The 11,810-nt window shown below is 41.5% G+C and overlaps 1 protein-coding gene across 1 annotated transcript in view; it reads right to left on the reverse strand.

The window, feature by feature from the left end:
• The window catches only part of Usp8 (ubiquitin specific peptidase 8), a 46,212-nt gene extending 44,727 nt beyond the window's left edge, over positions 1–1,485 (reverse strand). Inside the window, exon 1 of the mRNA XM_038331276.1 lies at positions 1,349–1,485. The gene's annotated coding sequence lies outside the window, so the exon portion shown is untranslated. The remainder of the gene's footprint in view (positions 1–1,348) is intronic.
• Between the last annotated feature and the right edge of the window lie 10,325 nt (positions 1,486–11,810).

Consider the following 11,810-nt stretch of genomic DNA (forward strand, 5'->3'; position numbering starts at 1 on the left):
CATTTTAACTATCTATAGTATTATGGCATAATTAAGATATATTCTAATTATTAGTTATAATTAAGTATAATTAAAGAAGCATGACTCTATAGATGAGAAACTACTTACCTAAATCCAACATGACTGACATTCAATAGGGAGTCTTAAACAGAAAGAGTTGAAATGCAGCAAAGTCTACTCACAAGGCTAAGTGGCAGAGAACTTTGAAAAATAACAAAGGGAGCCTAACAAAGTGGCTTTAATTCCAGCACTCGGGAGACAAAGGCAGGTTTACCTCTGTGAGTTCAAGGTCAGCCTGATCTACAAAGCAACTACCAGGACGGCAGAGCTTTCACAAACAAACAAACAAACAAACAACCCCACACCCTGTCATTTTTAACGCAGCATGATATATACCCAACTAAGCATAGTCTATATATTAAGAAAGAAAACCCCTGCTGGGTGTAGTGCTTGCTGCACGCTTTTGTCCAACTCTCCAGGCAGAGCAAGAGGGTGTCTGTGAGTGTGAGAGCGGTTTGGTTCAAATAGTAAGCCCCCGTCTAAAGAAAAATTAATTGTGCTGAGCGGTGGTGGTGCTACACAGAGAACCCCTGCCTCGGGAAACACAAACAAACAACAAGAAGAAACCCAAAAACTAACAAGAATTACATCCTTCAGTTAGACAGGCAACGTTCTGATCCGAAACCCCAGAGCTGTTAATAAATATTAAACTCCTTAGACTCTGCAACACCTCTGTGAGTCAAGTAAATATTTCTTCAATGACTGGCTTAGTCAAGGTCACAGAGTAAACAGAAAGCAAGAACTAAACCTAGGAAAGGGGTCTGCAGGTTTGTGAGTTAATGAATATTACTGCAATTTGCGGTTCTGACAATCCCCTCAGTCCAACCGAGTTGAAATTAACCTGTCGGGGCCACAAGTCTAAAATGGAAGGCACATTTTAGGAAAAGAAAACCCCCTATTTGAATACGTCTTAGGTGTGAGGAGTTTGTTTAATTCACTTCTTGTACTTCACTAAAATCATGCGTGGCTAGGGCAGTTACTAGAGGAAGCTGGACAAGTGATTATAAGGCCTGGGATGGTAGGTGGCACAAAACCAGAAAACGGAAGCAAAAGGAAGGAGACCAAAGTCGGGGCGAGTGTCCAAGAGAAAGGAGAACTGGTCAAGGCCACCCTCTGAGACGGGCAACCGTAGGAGGGCAAGGCAGACACTAGGAGTCCGGGCCCTTGCTGGACCAGCCAGTTGTCTGGGGTTGTCCCACCCCTCCGCGGACAGGGCTCGTCTCCCGGATGACCAGCAGCTGGCGGACGCCTCCCCCGAGAACCGGGGCCGGAGCCAGGACGCACTCACCGCAGCGCCCGCACTCCGCTAACGCCGGCCTCCTCGCCTGACGCCCATCGCCCACCACCCGAGGGAGAACGAGCTCCGCTCTCGGACGCAGGCCAGCGCAGCTCATCCCCTCTTCCCGATTTGCTTTGCGTGGCGACGCGTCGCGTCTCTAGACGTCACGGCAGAGGCGGGGCTTCCAGTGAGCCCCCGTAACTCCTCCCACGGTCCCGCTGGGAGGGGCAGCGGATGGCCTGCTCCGGAAGGGCGCGAGCCGAGCCGTCTGCGCATGCGTCCGTGGGGCGGTTTGCGCCTGTGCGGGACGGAAGCGCGCGTGTGGTGCTTCCGGGGTTCTCAAGCTTCTTATTTCCGCATGTTCGGTCTTTGTCGCTGCATGTGTAGGACCTTTCCACGGAATAAGCAAGGATATTCTAGCACTTCACAACTGTGTATTTTTTCCTCAGATCAGAAATTAGGAAAAAGAAAAAACGGGAAAGGAATAGATAACCTCTAAAAGTTGGAAATGAGCATTCTCCAAAGCCAAGTCTCTGGTTAACCAAAGAACAGACGTGTTCGGAAAACATTGCTTAGACACCGTCATCTCCTAAAGGCCCAGCCTTATTTATTTATTTATTTATTTATTTATTTATTTATTTATTCGTTTATTCATTCATTCATTCATTCATTCATTCGAGACAGGGTTTCTCTGTAGCTTTGGAGCCTGTCCTGGAACTAGCTCTTGTAGACCAGGCTGGCCTCGAACTCACAGAGATGCGCCCGCCTCTGCCTCCCGAGGTGCTGGGATTAAAGGCGTGTGCCACCACCGCACAGCTAAAGGACTGGTCTTACAAAGCAGGGCTCTGGACATTTTGGAGAGTCTACTTATGCACTCTTGTGGAGAAAGGGTGAGTTATTCTGATTATCTGTGTATATAAAAGTTGGTTACGGTGGAGTTGTTGGCCCTGGTCATTAAATCCCTAGGGACAGTCTTAATGTTTAATGCATGGCAAATGTGGAAGCACATGTCTACTCAGTGTATAAAGTAAAGACACTTACTAGATAGATAGTCATTAACCATAAAGTGTAGTAAGTGCCCAGGCCCCCAACGGTGCTTCACATACAGCCTTTATGATAAATGTAAAGTTTGCTTTCCATTACAATTAGGTACCTGCAAAAAAATAATATTCTTGTATTCCTACTTAAAATTCAATAGGTCAGGGGAGATGGCTCAGTGGGCCATGCAAACCTGAAGAACTGAGTTCAAATTCCCAGAACTCATTTAAAGCCAGACACCATAGCACCCGTGTGTAATCTCTGAACTTCTGGCAAGTTAGGAGTTAGAGACAGGTGACCCCCAGAAGCTAGTGGACCAGTTAGCCTAGCACACAGTGACTGACAAGAGACTGTGTCTTAAACAAGGAAGGTGGGAACTTCTCTCTGAGGTTGTAGTCCCTGACTTCCATAAGTACAGTATGGCATGCCCATATCCACACTGACATGAATGTATGCGCCCCCACACCAATGGCATGGGCATTCACGCAAAGAATATTTTAAAAAGGAAAAAAAATTAACCCTATATTACATACTATCTGTTTTCCTCAAACTATTGAATAAAAAACCTTAATAGTTGTTTCTCCCCACCCCCCCATAGGGCTGGGGAGATGACTCAGTGGTTAAGAGCTCTTCTGGAGGACCAGGGTTCAATTCCCAGGTAGCTCACAACTGTCTGTAACTCCAGTTCCAGGGGATCCAACACCCTCATACAAACATACATGCAGGCAAAAACACCAAATACACATGAAATAAAAATAAAGAAAGAAATAGTTTTTCATACTTAAGGAAGAACTTGTTTTTTGAGGATGGATTTTAGAAAAATGTTTTTTCTCTGCTGAGCATCTGTGGAATAAGGAAAGAAAAACCTAGGGCTGAATTTGAGAATGAGTATTAACAACATGGAGAAGACTTTGGGCGCTCTGCAAATTGAAGGAGATAGTAATGGGAATTGAAAGAGGAAGAGAGACATTGTGAGTCAATGAAAAATCTCTGGGCCCAACAAGATGGGTGAAAGCCTTACCAGGCAAATTTGACAATCTGAGTTTGATCCCTGGAAAACACACACACACATGCACACACGCACATGCATACACATGCTCACATGCACGTGCACACGTGCACACATGTGCACACATGCATGTGCACACATGCATGTGCACACATGCATGCATTAACATTTGTACACATGCGCCCACATGTGCACACACACACACATACATACCTGGTATCCTAAAAGTCCTCTGATCTCCATGCGCTTCCCCTACCCCAGAAACATCATTTAAAAAAAAAAAAATCTCTGAAGATGAGGTTCCAGAAAGATTTTAACAAATACTATTTTTTAATATTTACCTATAGTCATTATTTGTCATAATATAGTCATATTATGTTATAGTCATAATTTATACCTATAGTCATTAATTTTTTATGTATGTATGGTGCCTTCGGGGGCCAAAAGAGGGTGGGTGTCCTAGCCTAGAGTTAGAGTTGCAGGCAGTTGTGAGCTGCCTAAGCCCGACATGGAAGCTGGGAACTGAACTCCCCTGAAGAGCAGCAAGAGCTCGGAACTGTTGCGCCATCTCCCCAGCCCTCACTTTCAGTTCTTTGAGTTGCACTGATGTAATTTAGCTTCTATCACCTTCCACTGCCAGCAAACAATTCTCTTTACGTCACGGACATTTCAGTTGGATTTGCTAAAGCACAAATTATTTGTATGAGTTTTGTGTAAATGGAAGAAAAGTTGGAACTTGTGAGACAATAGGTGCAAAACATAAGGTCGAAATGGCAAGATAATCCCCAATCTGAGCCATATGGAAAAGAAGAAAGGGGAGAATGTTTACAGATAATTTATAAAAGTCTTGGGATAAACTTTGAGTTTTCCAGAACTTGCGTAATGAGAGAGCTTAGCAGGGGTCCCTAGATGAAACTACATTCATTCAATTGTACTGTAAGACATAGCTCTTTTTCAGATATATATTCTAACAAAACAGGCAACAGTACCTGTGGTGCCTAGAGTTGATAAATATTCAAAAGTCATGGCCCATATTGAATCATAACTTCAGTTCTCACATAATTTAATACCTGGTTCACTCATCATTTATTAAACATCCATTTACTGGTAGCTGATCAAGATGACATGTTGCGGGACATTTGATCCCACTGTGAACCCCAAGATTGCATTATTTACTGAAAAAACCTGCTTCTAGCTATGTTGTGGCTCAATCCTAGCACACACCTTTAATCCAAGAGTTTTCTGCTTGAATATTGTGATCAGGATTAAATAAAATCACCCATAGGTCAAGAGCAAACCTGGTATAGATGTCTGTCTTAGTTAGAATTTCTGTTGTTGTGATAAAACACCATAACAGAAAGAAATTTGGAGAGTTAAGAGTTTATAGGCTTATGCTTCCATCACTGAAGGAAGTTAAGACAGTGATTCGAGGCAGAAACTGAAGCAGAAGCCTAGAAAGAAAGCTGCTTAGTGACTTGCTCAACCAGCTTTGTTATACAATCCAGATCTGCCTGAATAGGGGTGACACTGCCCACAATAGACTGAGCCCTCCCACATTACTCGGTAATTCAGAAAATGCCCCCAAAGCTCGTCCACAGGCTAATTTCGTGAGAATATTTTCTCAATTGAGGTCCCTTCTTTTACAATGACTCTAGCATGTGTTAAATTGACAAAAACCTAAACAACACAATACCCAAGATTGTCCTATAGCCTACATGCACAGACACACTTACATACAAGCATGCATAAGTACCTGCACACACCAAACAAATGTGCACAGATGGTGTTATATAGCTGTGTAGAGGTTTAAATAAGGATGACCACCATTTGGCTCATTTATTTGAATGCTTAGTCACCAGGGAGTGGTACTATTTGATAGGGATTAGAAGAATTAGTAGGTGTGGCCATGTTGGAGGAAGTGTGTCCCTGGAAGTGGGCTTTGAAGTTTCAAAACACCTACACTTGAGTGTTTTAGAATATTATTTTAAGATATGTTACATTTCCTTATGCTGTGGAACATTTGCTTAATGATGCAAAGATGTGTTGCATTCCTTTATGTTGCATTTGTTTAACTCTGAAGCTGTGTTACTTTGCTTGTTTAAACACATGATTGGTCTAATAAAGAGTTGAACAGCCAGTTACAAGGCATGAGAAAGGATAAGAGGAGCTGGCAGGCAGAGAGAATAAATAGGAGAAAAAGAGATCAAGGAGCAAGAAAAGAAGGGGCCAGCTATACAACCAGACACAAAATAGAAGGAAAGAAAGGATATACAGAAATAGAGAAGGTAAAAGACCAGAAGCAAAAGGTAGACGTGATAATTTAAATTAAGAAAAGCTGACAAGAAACAAGCCAAGCTAAGATGGGGCATGCATAAGAAAGAATAAGTCTACATGTGTGATTATTTTGGAGCTGAGTGGTGGGCCCTCCAAAGAGTTAAGAGCAAAAGAGTTTGAAAAGCAAAACAAAACAAAAAACACCTGACTCTGGCCACAGAAACAGGTAGGCTAATTGCAAATCTTCACTTATCTCTCCCTCCTCTTCTCCAAATCGAATGCCTCAGTTTTATTCCCAGTTCTGTAGCAAACCACATGCTGCAACCTCCCTTTCTCCCTGATCACCTCCAGTGAATCACACAGATCTCCTTGAAAACAAACACACACTCATTGCTTTATCCCAGCCCCTACTCCAGCAGACATTCCCTAGGAACACTCTACCTGCCACACGGGCTAGGGAAAAAGGTAGACTCTTATCCAAACTAACTAAAAGATGGAGATTTAACCAAATTAACCAAATCAGAAATGAAAAGGGAGATATACCAACAGACACCAAGGACATCTAGAGAACCAAAAGGACATACTTTAAAAACCTGTATACTGACAAATTGGAAAATCTAAAAGAAATGGATAATTTTCTTGATACATACTACTTACCAAAGTTAAGTTGAGATCAAAAAAGCAATTTAAACAGACTTATAGCCACTAATAGAAGAGAAGCAGTAATTGAAAGACTCTCAAACAAAACAAACAATAATAAACAAACAAAAAAAAAACAGGACCAGATGTGATAGTGCAGAATTCCAGCAGATTTCTAACAAAGAGTTAATGTCAATAATCCTCGGGGGCTGGAGAGATGGCTTAGAGGTTAAGAGCACTGACTGCTCTTCCAGAGGTCCTGAGTTCAATTCCCAGCAACCACATGGTGGCTCCCAGTCATCTGTAATGAGATCTGATGCCCTCTTCTGGCCAGCAAACATAGACAGAACACTGTATACATAATAAATAAATAAATCTTTTTAAAAAATCCTCAAATTATTTCATAAAATAGAAACAGAAAGGACACTGCCCAATTCATTTCATGAGGCCACAGTTACCCTAATACCCAAGCCACATAAAGACTCAACAAAGAAAGAGAATTATAGTCCAATTTCCCTTATGAACATAGATGCAAAAGTATTCAATAAAATGCTTGCAAACCATTTTCAAGAACTCATAAAAAAGAACACCCACCATGATTGAATAGGCTTCATCCCAGAGATTCAGGGAAGGTTCAGCATAGATAAATCAGTAAATGTAATTCATCATTGGTGCGGGACAATTGTCTATATTCTGTCAATTATGTTTTAAATAAATGCTGATTGGCCAATAGCCAGGCAGGAAGTATAGGTGGGACAACCAGACAGGAAATAGAGGCAGGTCAAGGAGAATTCTGGAAAGGAGGAAGCTCATTACTCCCCAGTCCTGTCCAGTCACCGAAGAAGCAAGATGTGACCTGCCCTGCTGAAAAAGGTACCAAGCCACGTGGCTAACATATACTAGAATAATGGACTAATATAAGTTATAAGAGTTAATAAGAAGCCTGAGCTAATGGGCCAATCAGTTTATCATTAATATAGACCTCTGTGTGATTTCTTTGAGACTAATGGCTGTGGGACCTGATTGGAGGACAGAATCCAGGCAGGACAGAAACTTCAGTCAACACATCATATAAACAAACTGAGAGTCAAAAACCACATGATTATCTTATTAAATGCAGAAAACATTCTTGGCAAGACCCAACACTCCTTCATGATAAAATCACTAAAGAGATTAGGGATACAAGGGACAAGTCTTTATTATAACATAATAAAGGCAGTTTACAGTAGGTCCATAGACAGCATCAACTTAAATGGAGAGAAACTCAAAGCAATTCAACTAAACTCAGGAACAAGACAAGGCTGTCCACTCTCTCCATACCTATTCAATATAGTGCTTGAAATCTTACGTAGAGCAATAAGACAACTGAAGAAAATCAAAGGGATGAAACTTAGAAAGGAAGAAGTCAAAGTGTGGTTGTTCGTAGATGATTATATATATATATATATATATATATATATATATATATATATATATATATATATGAATGAACCTAAAATAAAACAAGAAACTTCTACAGCTGATAAACACTTTCAGCAAAGTAGCTGGATACAAAATTAACTCACAAAAATCATTAGCCCTCCTGTATACAAATGATAAATGGACTGACAAAGAAACAGAAACAAAACTTTTCACAAGAGCCTCAAATAACCAAAGATATTGCAGGGTAACTCTAATCAAATTACTGAAAGACTTATATGATGGAAAACTTTAAGACATTGAAGAAAGAAATTCAAGAAGCTACCAGAAGATGGAAAGATTCCCGTGCTCATGGATAGGTAGGATTAACTTAGTAGAAATGGCCATCCGACCAAAAGCAATCTACAAATTCAATGTAATCTCATCAAAATTCCAACACAATTCTTCACATATCTTGAAAGGACAATTTTTAGCTTTATATGGAAATATAAAAAAAGGGGAGCTAAAACAATCTTGACTAATAAAAGAACTGTGGACGTATCACCATCCCCTACTTAAAGTTGTACTACAGAGTTACTGTGGTAAAAAAAAAAAAAAAAAAACAGTTTTGCACAAAACAGACACATTGATCAGTGGAATCAAACTGAAGACCCAGATAAACCTTGGTACTCGGGAAGTAGAGGCAGGCAGTTTTCTGAGTTCAAAGCCAGCCTGGTCTTTAGAGCAAGTCCCAGGACAACCAGGGCTACACAGAGAAACCCTGTCTCAAAAAACCAAAATAAATAAAAATCCATATGCTTATGAACACCTGATTTTTAAACATACATTGGAAAAAGACAGCAACAAATGGTTGATGTGGATTCCCTTCTGTATGCTGTGAATATATTTTATTCCCATTGGTTAATAAAGAAACTGCTTTGACCTACGGGCAGGGCAGAAAAGAACAAGGCAGAAATTCCAAGCAGAGATAGAGGAGAGAGTAGGTGGAATCAGGGAGATGCCAGAGGAGAAAGACACCCAGGAACCTTACCAGTAAACTATGAGCCTCGTGATAAAATATAAAATAATGGAAATGGGTTCATTTAAGATATAAGAGCTAACTAGAAATATGCTTAAGCTGTTGGCCAAACTGCACTGCAATTAATACAGTTTCTGTGTAATTTGGGTCTAGACAGCCGGGAAACAAACAAACAGCCTTCATCAACAAATGGTGTTGGTCAAACTGAACAGCTACATGTAGAAGAATTTAAATAGATTCATACTTACCACCCTGTACAAAATTCAACTCCAATGGGTCAGACCCCAACATAAAACAAGATAGACTTGCTAGGCAGTGGTGGTACACACATTTAATCCCAGCATTCAGAAGGCAGACACAGACAGGCTCCAAAGCAACAGAGAAACTCTGTCTTGAAAAACCAAAACCAAACAAACAAAAAGTCATATACACTGAACCTGATAGAAGAGAAAGTGAGAAATATCTTTGAACTCATTGGCACAGGAAAATAAGTTTCCTAAAATATATACATATAAGACAGTGATCTAAATGAAATTACCAAATAATGAGAAGACAGAGTTCCAACTGGACATATCTTGTCATCAAATGAAGCTTCTAGTGCTTGGGTTGGGTCATATCTAATTGAGTTGTTGGCTAAAGTTATTTGAAACCTCCAAATAACCCAAGCTGTTGCCAAGACTATAGCTTTCTTTCCACAAATTGATGGCAAGACCTCATTGCTGAAGATAACATGGAGAAGTCAAGTTAGTGCCTACATAGAGCCTTCACCCTTACATGCTAGTGTCTTTGGTACAAGAAGTTACTCTGCATGCTATCAAGGAAGAAATGTAAACACCAACCCAGCCACAAATGCTTTGATCTACAATCGTGTCCTGCCTGCAAGGTTTGTCTTAGGGCCCATTGCACAAAATGGAATCTATACACAACACTGTTTGGGTGTCCAAGAACTTGAGACTAGATAGCATAGGGACCTAGGGTAAAACTAAGTGCTACAGGTTTTTTGTTTGTTTGTTTTTACTGTTCTTTAAAAAAATAGCAGTAACGTGACTCCTAATGACATTATAGTCAAAGATCAGTGCCTTCCTTGGATATCATCAGAGAAGCTTCCTCCTACAGCAGTGGGAACAAATACTAAGACCCACCACCAGACATCATGCATACAGTGAGAGACCTTGGAACACTCAGTGCTTTATGGGATTTCTCCATCAACCTCCCCCTGGCACCTCCTTTAGGGCTCAGGGAACCCCAGAAAGAAAGGAAGAGGTGGAAAGAGTATAAGATCCAGAGTGGAAGAAGGACAACTAAGAAAACAAGGCCTTCTAAATCACCAAGATACATGCACATACGAACTCATAGAGACTGAGGCAACACACACACACGGGATCTGCATGGGTCTGCACCATTTGGGGTCATAGAGCTGAAAGGTAAAGTGGACATGTGGCCCCTCCCTGACCCAGAAGCTATCTCCTATTGATAAGCACTTTCGAATGAAAAGTTAGTTTTCTCCAAGGAAGTGTTACTGAGGAAACAATCTACTCTTAAGAGTAGTCCCCACACCCAGCAGCAGATGGGGACAGAAAATGAACTCTAAGGCATCTTTCGAAGTTCCTTGTCTCATAATGTTCTTTTCCTTTAAAAAAAATTTCTAGCTAGTTTTTTTCTTCTCTCTTTTTACCCTACAGGTCTTTTGTGTATATATTATGGTGTCCAGTTTAGTGTTTTTATGGGATTCCTGAGTGTGCAAATGAGCGAGTTGCTATTTCCTGTGCCTTCTCTTGGGCTCTTTTCTTTCTGTTCGTTTTGTCCCATTCCAAGGTGGTAGTTTTTGTTTTATCTTATTTTATGTTATTATAGAAGCCTCATTGTTTTCTAATGAGTGATAGAAAGGGGGTAGACCCGGGTGGGTGGGGAGGTGGCGAAGAGCTGGGAGAAGTAGAGAGGAAACCATAGTTAGGATATCCATTATGTGAGAAAGGAATCTACTTTCCGTGAAAGGAGGAAGAAAAGGAAGGGGTAGATAAACTGTCCTGAGGCTCCAGTCCTGCAGCATTCCAGCTCCCCACAGTCCCTGAGATTTCGATCTGCCAGTCAACCTCATCTTTCCAGGAGCTTTTGTTCACTGGGCAATCATTACTTTGGTCTGTTTTGGGGATAAGTAGGTGTGTGTGTGTGTGTGTGTATGTCTGTGTGTGTGTGTGTCTGTGTGTGTGTTGCCTCTTACACAACAGGCTCATATATACACGCAAAGAAAAGCCAAAAGAAAAGTCAGGAAGCAGAGAAGGAACAAGCGGCCTACAAAGGCAGCTGTAGCAACCAAAACAGAAAGAAAAACTTTCACAGTTTTCCTCCCTCCGCAGAGAGAGGGACTTGATTATGAACTTTTACTAACTTTCCGTGGACTCGGGGGCTCTTGACCCTTACTGGTTTGACAGCTCTTCCCCGAGTGAGCATAATTTTTCACTTTGTTTGCATAGCTGCATTCAACCCATCAGGGACAACTAGGCATAAGGGGCACCCTAAAATTTGGACTTCAGTGTACAAATGGTAGCAGAACTGCTACAGGAGGCAGGAGAGGAGAAAGACTTCTGAATCCATCTCCTGATTCTGAATGCATGATCAGCTCTGATATTCCTGCTGTCTTTGGGGGAATGTGTCCGGAAGGAGACTTTGGAGCTCAGCTCCCAGTTGACTCCTGCACTGACAAGGAAGACACCTTCAAAACACCGTGGAGAAAGCTCATGGAGATCCTTGTATCCGAGGCTTCTGCCCTGGACAGGGAGCTCACCTGATCCAGCCTTCAGGACTCCACCACTCCTGCCTCAGCCTCTGAGACTGCACGTTAGCTGGGAATTCATTCCCGCAGTTAACCTGAGTTGTCTGCAAGAGCAGCAAGTGCTCTTAACCGCCGCCGAGCCTTCTCTACAGCCCTGTTACCTCTCACCTGAATTTTCAGCATGCTGGCTTGTTCTATGTGATCTGAACTTGCCAGCTCTAATAACTGCATAATCAATTTTAAAAAAATCTCTCTCCCTTCCAAATAGAAGTTTGTATATGCTATACCTTTTATATTTATT

The sequence above is a fragment of the Arvicola amphibius genome, chromosome 5 (assembly GCF_903992535.2).
Source record: "Arvicola amphibius chromosome 5, mArvAmp1.2, whole genome shotgun sequence".
NCBI classification, from domain to species: Eukaryota; Metazoa; Chordata; class Mammalia; order Rodentia; family Cricetidae; genus Arvicola; species Arvicola amphibius.